We start from the raw sequence: 10,951 nt of genomic DNA, 5'->3' as shown, positions 1-10,951 counted from the left end.
TGAACTGATGCTGAGTAAAGAGAGAAAGAACCAGGAGAACATTGTATATGGTAACAGCCACAGTGTGTAAGGACTGATTTTGATAAACTTAGCCCTTCTCAGCAATTCAAAGACCTAGAATTTTTTGAAAGGATTCATGATGGAAAATGCCATCCACATCCACAGAAAGAATTATGGAGTTGGATTGCTGAGTGAAAAAGACTCTTTTTCTCTTTTGTCTTGTTTTTCATAGTTTCTCCCATTCATTACAATTTTTCTTTGCAACATGACTTGTGAAAATGTGTTTAATAGGAATGTGTATGTAGAGTCCATATTGGATTGCATGCCATCTTGGGGAATGAGGGTGGAAGGAGGGAGAGAAAATTTAAAACTTATAGAAGTGACTGTTGAAACCTGAAAATAAATAAATTTAACATTAACAAAAAAAGAAAATTCCTCCCCAGAGAAATGCTCAGAGACAAGAACAGCAGGCAGCAATGATGAGAATCCACTGATCAGAGAGACATGGGACAAGCCTTTGTGCCTGGATGTGGGGGCACAGGAAAAAGGAGGGATGTGGTAGGCTCTGTGAAGAGAATGGGATTGAACCTCTAAGTGAAGGAGTGCTTGGGGAACATTGTAAAAGACAAGAGTGCCAGGGGGATACTCTGGAACAGCCCAACCCTAGCCTCAGGGCCTTTCACTCTATTCTTCAATGATCTGGATTCAGTTTTGGAAATAGTAATGTTCTTCCTTCTTGACCCTTGGCCTGAACGTGCATTTAGTGGATGAGCTTCTGGGAGAGGGTGAGTCAATGCTGGATCCTTCAGCTGATGCCCTGGGCTCCAGTAGAGAGTTGCTACTCTTTCGGTTGCTTCTTAAGCTGTTGAGACTCCCCCATTTTATACTTCCAGGGGAAAAGTGAGAAGTAAAAGTGCCATGTACTTCTAAAACCTCCCCTTTCCTACCACCAGGGATTCAAGCTATGACTAAAAAGGTGGTCTTTACAGGTAGGGTATATTATCTGTTCAGTTCCTTAATGGGCATTTTCAGGCCAGAATCTTATCCTATCATCAGGCAGAGCTTGAATATGTCTGACTATTGAGAAGATCATATTTCATATCTAACCTGGAGATGTCTCAAAATGGCAGAAGAGCACCTGAATCAAGTTCTGTATGATGGCTTTAGAATATGGCAGCTCTTTCAAACAGATGATTACTACCAAATAGCCCATAATTGTGAATGGGCGAAAGACAGAATGTCTCCCCTCAAAGATCAATTGTGTAGTTCACAAAGCTTGGCGATGGCAGTGGTGTAGGGCACATGGCTTCCCAGTCTCTTGACTAGAGTGAATAAAGGGAGAACTGAGTAGGTGAGATATGAGCAGTTAGGTCAGAATTTATTTCCTGCTTTTTACATCCTTGGGTAAATGTATCCTATTAATATTGAATTGAAATATTACTACTCTATAGACATTCACATGTGTCAAACACTGCTAAGCTGACGATACAGATGGGAAAAAAAATAGAGATGCCTAGAACTGGCCTGGCCAAGGGAGAAATGAAATGTCCTGAGGTGAACTCCCTCTTTAGCTGAAAGGTTTTGAGTTCCTGGTTCTCTCCCCTCTATCAGAGGGGTGGAAGGAGGGTGCTTAGGGGGACTGAAGAGATAATTCTGTCTCCTCAATCCTGTTCAGACCCCAACCAACACTGTAAGAAATTTAATCTGGATTTGATGTGGAGTGGATACCTTCCTTCAAGTTATTATGTATCTTATGTATTTGCCAATATTTTTCACCAATTCCATCCTCTCGTTTTGTCTCTGTTTTGTGAATATACCATAAATTCCCACATGGGGAATCCTGCAAAGGAAGAGACAGAGGCAACTAGAGGTAGAGCAAATATCATATGAGGTTCTGTGTAATGGAGAAATTGGGCTACAAACTGAAGACATGCTCCTTGAACTGGAGGCCATCTGTAGTCTAGGGAGCAAGCTAGGGGAGGCAACATGGCCTACAGTACAATGGACTTGGATTCAAATGCTGGCTTTGTTACCTGCTAGATATAGGGAACTTAGGCAAATTACTCCCCACTCACTGACCTTAATTGCCTCCTCTGTGAAGTGAGACCATGTGGTTGCTGTGATTCCCTTCAGATCTAAATCCTATGAAGATATAGAGAAGGAACTCAAGAAAACATCAAAGTATCAGATCCGTGGTTCAATCTGTCCTAGCTGAATGAGTCATCTACCTGGCTACAACATGTAGGAGCTTTCACAGGTGCAGTTTAAATAATTTTTATATCATAAGTTATTGGGCCTCCAGTAGAAAATCCAAAGTAGAAACTCTTTCCAGGTTTTGGCTACATCTTAGCTGACCCAAGAAAGCAGGCTGTATTGGGATTTCCAAATCTTCTTTGGTTTCCATAGTCTGCTTTGGCCAGTGTAACATTATATGTGCCTGCTAAACTCATGGAGGAAGGTATTCTCAGCAACTTCTTAGGAATTTCTTCTTTTGAGCTCCTCCTGATGAGGGGGGGGTTGCCAAGGTTGGTTGGATCTTGTAGAGTAATGTGATTTTTTTTTCAATGAGCTTCGTGGGGAATAGTGGAAAAGTTGGATTTGTCAGAGTAGTGCAGCCAGGTGAGAAATGAAATGTTCTGAGCTGAACTCCTACTTGGAATGCAATTAATTACTGAATTTCAGTTCTGGTGCCTAGAACTTCAAGACTCTTCTTGTTAGTAGAGTTTTGATCAAAGTTATGGGTGTCTGAGGTGGAGAAAAGGGAAGGGCAGAGGGTGGAGGAGGCCTTGTTCACTGTGATGGAGAGCAAGCAGGAGTGGGCAGGCTGGTGTGGATCCCAGATATGAGGACTGCATTCCTGCAATGCCAGCAAAAGTTGTATTGGGCCCATTTCCTTGGAGGAGATCATCACTTTAGAAGCTAATTTAAAGCCAGCTAAGGTACCTGCAAGCATCTTCTCCTGTAAATCTGTCTCAGGAGATGTCTGACAAGAGGCTGTGATCAATTGGAAGGGCAGACTTGGGTATGTTTTGGAAACATATGTGATATAAAAACAAGATGTCCATAATGTTTAAGATCCCTCTCTTTCCTTTATGACTATTTCCATGGGTTATGAAGATTCTCCTTTTTCCTCTTTCCACCATTCTCATTAGTGAGGGATATATCTAAAGGGTTCTCAGTCAGAGGCCAGAGGTTTGAAGGAGAAGAGATGGGGCAAGTATGAAAGTGCTCTTGACAATGGAGCTGTAAACCCCAGTATGACTGCCACTAGCTAATTGCCACTTCCTCAGCAAGTGTGAAGCAGACACTTCCATGGCAGAGGAGAAGTGATCTTGGTAAGAGGCAAAGTAATGGCAGTGCCCAGGAATCCACCTCAGGACTAGGAGTTACTATCACTGGAACAGTTTCCCCAGCTGTTGGATGGCCCCTGAGAGCCCTTGGAGTTAAGTGAAGTGACTTGCTTAAGGTCACACTAAGGCAAAATAGGATTTGAATCCAAGTTCTCTTCTTCCAGATCCAGTATTTTTTCCCACTCAGTTCTATCAACTCCCTGTCATGAAGAGCTCGATAAAAGCGGAATCACCTGAGTTAGTAGAAAAGACTGGAGGGAGAGTTCAAGTTTATATTCTCTGATAGGAAGGGCACAAACCATAGTTATGGTCAGCCAGGCTGGAAGTACAGAGTCAACATGACCAGACAGTGACGTTGGACTAATAGCATCTTGGCGGCTTTTACGCAGTTTTATTTTGTTTAGCTTTTTCATATGCTGCCAAATTTTGCCAACCATTTTTTTCTTACTCTTTTAACAAATATAAGGCCTGACTCGCTGGGAGGGGGAAGGGACTGCAACACATGGACACATTGGTTTATATGTTTTATTTCTCTATCATTTACATTTACCAAAGTCAATTTTTCAAAGTAAATAAAAAAGTGAAGTTCCAGAGACAATTTATTTCTTAAAGTAAAGGGTTCTGAGAGAAATTGAGGGAGGTAATCTTGACGTTACAGTCCCAGGAAAGAGACCCAAGTCTTTAAAAGAAGGCTACGTACAGTGACCACAGCCTCCTTGCTCTGGGACGAAAAGATAAGCTAAAGCACAGCTGTCCTCCATTCCTGCAGCAAGGCTGACCCTAGAAAAGGATGTAGCTTCCTCAGGGCTGAGTAGAGCTGACTTTGCAGTCATGCCCATGCCATGCTGAAACTGAAGAGTTTACCCATCTTACTTTGGTCGGTACATTCTGCTCTCACTGAATCATACTGTTCCCTATTCAAAACTGAATTAGAGGGACCGTCCAACGTGGAGTCCTCATGCAACCAACTCCAGATGATGCTGCTACTTTTCCTTCTTGGTGCTGCTGCTTCCTTCTTAGAATTATTTTCATTCTTGCCCTTTTGGTTGTGTCCAAAAAACAAAACAGTACAACTAACCACCCACCTGGTTACTCAAAAATCTGGTTGCACCTCAAGGACTTCAAGAAAAAGAGGAAAAATTTATTATTAGCCTCAGACAAGGGCCAATTTAAAGACATATTGTACCCTCCAGAACACTTTTGTGCCCAAACCATTAAGGCAAGAGGATTTGTAAAAGAAAAGGATTTTAGAGAAACTATGTGTTTTACTATAGCTCCATTTTACTGATGGTGAAACTGAGTGCCAGAGATGAACAAGGAGGATCTGACAAGGCACAGTCACCCTAAGGACACTGAAGACAAAACACAAACATATTTTATTTTCTGATTAATTGGCAAAATACAATGAAATTTGTTTTCAAGTATTTTCTTGAAAGTCTGCTCAAAAAATTGTGTATATTTGGAAGGACACAAATCACTGAAATCCAAATATAGAACAATCTTAAGGTCATTTTTAGGAGGAGGAAGGCTAATCAACCCTAAACAGAGATGCTCAGGAGAGTCTCTCCACTTGCTTCACATACCAGGGATCATTGTAATTTGCCAATCCCTCTTCAGGATTTATGTTTAGCTTGTCCCTTAGCGGAATTCTGCCAGGGCTACAGCCAACAACTGGTTGAGGAGTCATCCCCTCCCCTCTGTGAGAATGAATCCTGAATGAGGTAGCTAAGACTGCGTCTGGTGTCTGAAGGATCTGTCCTTGAGGAGTCACACCAGAGAAGTCACTTGCATGCAGTGGGGTATGAAGACCACCTTTCAGTGGGGTTGTCCACACTGGTAAGAGCCATTATGTTCTGTGTTTCTTGCAGAATTTGCTCTCGGAGAACTGGAGCTTTGGAAATCCTCCTCAGAGCCATACTATTGTTGGTAACATGATACTCAGACAAATGAGTACTAGAAGCAGAATGCATGCTGCCATGTGCCTCTGCTGTTTGATGTGCAGTTTCACTTGTTTGGCCAACAAGTTCAACTTTCTGATGTTCTGCAATTGAAATCTGAGCTGTAAGAATTATGAATTGGCTTCTCTTTGTAACAGGTTCTGATACTCCACTGGTTTGAAGAACAGGGGATGTCCAATCAGAATCCCTTTTTTTCTGCAAAGTTGTTGGTCTTTCTTCCTGTCTCACTTTCCCTTTCAAATCTTAAGTCTCCATCATGATCTTGTTGTTGTAACTTCTTTTTAAAATTATGTTTTATCTCTGAAAGCACCTCATAATGGAAATCAAAAGCAGCTCCTGAATAACTGCAGTCAAGTGTTGTTGAGGGCCAGGGTGGAGTGCGGTTGACAAGTTCAGGATAGACCTTTGCGGAGACTGTTCTTTGAGACTGTGCTCATTATCATCCCAAATGACTCTCCATGCCCCCCCGGATGTTGCTGTCTCTGTGAGACAAACAAGAGAACTACAGAATACAAGGGATATGTAAAATACATGCTCTTTAGGCTAACAGTCTTTAAAGACAATAAGACTGGCCACATCTCTAGGACAGGAGATGAGCAGAATGTCACCTAGGCTTGCAGTTTGTCTATAAATACGCTGACTCTCGGATCAATAAATGGAGTTGGCCTGTCTTCCTCTGCCTGCCCGTGTCTTTCTTCTTCATCTCACCAAGCTGCATGAGGACATAGGCCATCAGCCACAAAGTGTCATTTTAAAAATAAATATGTGTATATGTCTCTGTGAATATATGTATATATGTGTGCGCACACACACACATATACATGCAATTAAGTTCATTTGGTTCTGCCTTAATTTACCTCCCTGTTTTCAAGTTTAACCATAACTCCTTTCACTCTAGAATGAGCATCAGCTCCCAAGCCGAGTGGCTGCAGAGATCTTTGCAGCATCTTCCGGGGGACACTGGAGCTGCTCAGGATGCAGAGAGCATCCAAGGGATGAAAGCCTCCAACCCTGGGGTCCTTCGCATCTTCCTTAGCAGTTGCCTGGACTGCCATGTGTGAAGTTTATCATGGAACATGGTAATGGGATGAACTGTCCACTGATGACAATGGCACTTATGTTGAAAGAATCCAGTTGCAATAGGAATGATCAACCACCTCAATTGGAAAGTAGGGATGTGAATCCCTTTTCCATATTTTTATCCACCAGATTTGACTTCCCCTGGATGTCTTGAGCATAGTTTGCTAGCATATTCCTATCCTTTGCCCCATTGTTGCCATACTTTTGGAAGTTTAGAAACAGTCTTAGGGTCTTTTTAGTGAGGAATCATATGGTGTGTGTGCAGGGTAAGGAAATGGTTGTAGCCTTTGATCTCATATCCTTAATGTGAAATACCAGGCATGCAAGGACTAGGGGACTGACCAGTATGTGTAACCCTGAATGGCAGAAAGAAAAGGGAGGATTTTCCACTGCTGTTTCCTCCTAGAAAATATTCCAACATATAGATATTCCTCCAGTAAAAAAAAAAATGTGTAGCATGGACTATCTCAGTTAACACCAATCATTAGTTTATAGAAGTAATATTAAAAATAAAATTGCTGACTCTATTTTACCTTCATCCAGCATTTTGTGAAGTTAGGTCTCAAATCACCTGACTTTGAAGAAATCACAAGATTTCTCCCCCTCTCCACTGTCACCCAACTCAAGAAATCTTGAGAAATCACTTCTCTCCTGAGTGTCTTCTGGTCTTCTCCACCAGTTATGAACCAAGGTATCTCAATCCCTATATCCTTTATTTTCATTCTCTGTGAACTGTATGTTACTGTACAGAGATCAGGATTTGGAGCATTCTGAGAGCCCTGGATCCTGTATATTTTGCAACTTGCATACATCATTAAAGAAATCTTTGATTTCTTCCCCCCCGCATCATAACAATTTTGGCAACCATGAAGGGATTGAGATAGTGAGTCCTTTGTGTGATGGCTGGATGGCTTTGCTCTAATGGATTCCAGTAAAGATTTCAATCCCTCCTCAGCAAAGGTTCCAGTGTTCCTGGATCACCATATCCTCCTGGACCACAACAAAAAAATACCTCCTTAGAGTGTAGTGGTCCCTGAGGAGGGTACCTGGAATCCCAAAGGTGGGAAAAAGTTTCTGCCTCTGTGACCCTGAACAAGTCCTTCAACTTCTCTGATCCCCCAGAAACTGAAGGCAAAACTTTTGGCTTAGATCCAAGGAATCTATATATCCTGGATTCACTGACCCAGTTTTGGTGAGTTATTTCTATTCCTAACAGTTTAGAAGGACTTAGAGGTGTAAACAGGATGTAAAACTGGGAAAATATTGTACTTCCAACTCTATCCTCTCTTTTGTCCTGGAAGTATCTAATAATCCTCATGTGCTCTCTTCCTGTTCATCTTCAGAGTCAGCTGTGGCAGCAGTAGCAACATCTTCATTAGGCAACTCCATCTATCCAAGGAGCCCCAGCCAGAGACCCAGAGATTCTGTTTACAGAAAACAGAGGTTGGTTTGTTTCCCACCACTGAGATGTTCTCACCCATTACATTGGTGCTGGGCCCCATATGAGAAGAGAGGAGGAATCACTGTAGCAGGAATGAAGCCATATTCATACAATATCTTCCTTCACAGGATAGAGACCCATCCTAGAGATGAATGAAAAGTGTAAATAGAACCTGACGCCAAATGAATGATGATGAAAGAGAGCATTTCTTTCTGAATTCTGTATTAGAATATTCTGCCCAGATCCTCACTATGCCTGGAGGAGAAAGTCCAGAGTTAAATGTTCTTAAATAGTCATTCTTATACCTATATAATTTTGTTATTCCTGTGAAATTAACTTTATTTTTGATGTGCATAAGGTGGCAGTTAGATGGGGGAAAATGGATTAAAAGAACTGTTGTAGAGTCAGAAAGTCTTTTTTTTTTTTCTTTAAATCTAGCCACATACACTTAGTTAACTCTGACCCTGAACAAATCATTTAACCCTGTTTGCCTCAGTTTCCTCATCCATACAATGGGTTTGGAGAATAAGTGGCAAACCCTTCCAATATCATTAAAAAAAAAAAAAACAGCAACCTAAAGAAAAAAATCCAAAATCAGTTCCAAATTTTTGGACAGGATTGAAATGAAATGAAAAATATTCAAAATATGTATAAGCACAGTGAAAGAAAGTTTATTTCATTTTATATCAAATAGAGCTCCAAGACACATTTACAGAAATTCCAAGAGGACTAGAAAAAGTTCACATCAGCTTACACTGGGGAAGAAAAGTCTCCAGTTGGTGAGCATGGAGCCTCTTCTTCATCATGAAGGAGGTGATGCTTATCCTATTGCAGGGGAAGGCTGGCAATTGAAGGCTCACAGACAGGGATCCCAGTGGTAGGTTGAGAATTCCTCCCTGCACAAATGCTCAGATGGGAACAGCAGCCAGCGATGATGAGAGTCCAAGGGACAGAGAATCATGGAACTCCAGGGCAAAATTTCCCATTGGTGGATATGGATGTGCACCAGTTATTAAATATTCCAGTTCTTGTCCTTGATTGGCACGGTACTGCTTATGCTGATATTCCTCCAATGCACTCTGAGAGCCTTTCTCCCTAAGATTTTCTTTCCAAATATTCATGTCCAGCATGGAACTGTACTCTGTATGAAGTTTGACAGCCATCTTTAGGTTGTGACTTCTTTATCTAACTGTACTGGTTTTGCATTATCAGCCACAAACATGTCCTGAGTCCTCTTCAGTCATCTGGACAAAAGCATGTGCACAGAATGTTTCTGTACCTCCTTCACCATGACTCAAACCACATTGCATGCCCCTAGCACTAAGGAAGGGAGGTACAGAAGTACAGATAGAGCTCCTCTGAAGCGGCAGAGGGTGGGGGTGGAATGACCTTCTTTCCATTCATAGTCCCTCTCTGACAGCAGGGAGCCCTGGGACAGTTCTTGAGGGGCTGGTGCCATGGATGCTCCCTGCCCCCTGTGGCTGACCCTCCAGTCAGGAGACCTTCAGAGTGTTACTGACCACATCCACTTCATTGTTGTTGGCCAGTACAGAAGCAAATTCCACCACAGCCCTCCCAGACTTCTTACTGGAGATGAGCAGGCTGAGCATTTTCACCATACTCCTGCAGAATCCTCAAGAGGATGTCCTTGGAGTAACCACATGTGTTCTCATTCTCTTTGGGACATTTCCACTTTAGCTTCAGTTTAGGTGTTGCTTTGCCTTCAGGATGTTCTGTCCTTCCTTGGAATCTCTGTTCCCAGTCTTGGCCTATCTGCTCCTGGATCAGCCTCTGTTGTTCTTCTAGCTGCCTGGTACCTTATTCCTGTAGGCATGAAATCTTTTCTTCTAATGTCCTGGTACTTCCACTGTTCTGCTCCACCTCCCTCCCTTGGGCCTGGGCTTGCCTCTCCTGGGCCCCAAGATCAAGCTTTAGCTTTTTCCTTCTCTCATCAAGTTTCTGATTCCTCTCAGCCTCCTGCTTCTTGGCTTTCCTGCCGTTGTCATAGGCTGCCTGGGCTGCAGCTTCTGTCAACATGTCCAAGACCTGGGAGAGCTGGTGGAAGAGCTCAGCTGCTTAGGGATTCTCTGGATTTTTGTCTGGATGGCAGGTGAGGGCCTTTGTTTATATGCTTTCTTCACTTCCTTGGTGGCCCTCTTGGTGGCACTGATCAAAACCACCTGAGCAACTGGAGGCATGTGTACACATCATAAATTTGTTCCTTGAAGTCTTTGTGAAGCATCTGGTCAGCTTCATCCAAAACCAACATCTTGATAGCATGGGTTCTTAAACCTCTGTGCCAAATCATATCAAGTACACGCCCTGGTTTACCAGCCACAACATGCTGCCCATAATCCAATTTCCTGATATTCTCACCAACATTTGTCCCCCCAACACAGGCATGACATGGGACTCTCATGTAATCACCAAGGGCAAGAAGAATCCTTTGATTCTGTCCAGTTAATTCCCTGCTTGGAGCTGAGATGAAAGCCTGGGTTTCTTGCACCTGAATATCCAGACACTGGAGAACTGAAATGCTAAATGTGGCTGTTTTGCCTATACCAGACTGAGACTGTGCAATGACATCTCTTCCTTGAACAGTTGGTTTGACAGCATGCTGTTGGGGTAGCTGATGGTTTCTCAAAAGCATAGGCATAAATGCCTCTCAGCAGATCTTCCCTCAAACCCATCCTGTCAAAAGTGGGTGTCACATCCACCTCTTCACTGGTCTCCAATTCCACTTTGGTCTTGCCCTCCTCCTCCTTCATCATCAGCAGCTTCCTTGCAGAACCTAAAGGATGCCTCCGGGCTGTGGCAGCCATACTGCCTGGGAAGCACTGTTTCACTGATTTTGGAAGAGATCTTCTAGGAGGGGGAAATTTTGGGTTCTCCGCCCAATGCTGCTTAAGTCACCAGCAGGACAGAGGGCTTGGGGAAGGAGCAGAGTGGAGGTTTGCTAGGCTCAGGAATTCGAGTGTGTTCCACTCCTCCTGGCTCCTTTTATCCATCCCACCCCCAGGTACTGGAACTGGGAGGGGGCAGAGGCTGAGAGGTGTCAACCTGGTTAGGATTCACACCTGAGGAGAACCTTTGACAATTCTTGATAGGTGTAAGGAAGCACT

At 43.0% G+C, this 10,951-nt stretch overlaps 1 pseudogene; it reads right to left on the bottom strand.

Annotated features, from left to right (window-relative positions):
• Window positions 1-9,859: 9,859 nt before the first annotated feature.
• LOC140532685 (eukaryotic initiation factor 4A-III-like) lies at window positions 9,860-10,651 on the bottom strand (annotated as a pseudogene).
• Between the last annotated feature and the right edge of the window lie 300 nt (window positions 10,652-10,951).

Source organism: Notamacropus eugenii, chromosome 3 (assembly GCF_028372415.1).
Source record: "Notamacropus eugenii isolate mMacEug1 chromosome 3, mMacEug1.pri_v2, whole genome shotgun sequence".
NCBI classification, from domain to species: Eukaryota; Metazoa; Chordata; class Mammalia; order Diprotodontia; family Macropodidae; genus Notamacropus; species Notamacropus eugenii.
The sequence above is the reverse complement of the archived record's forward strand: the minus strand, read 5'-3'. Positions and strand labels throughout refer to the sequence as shown.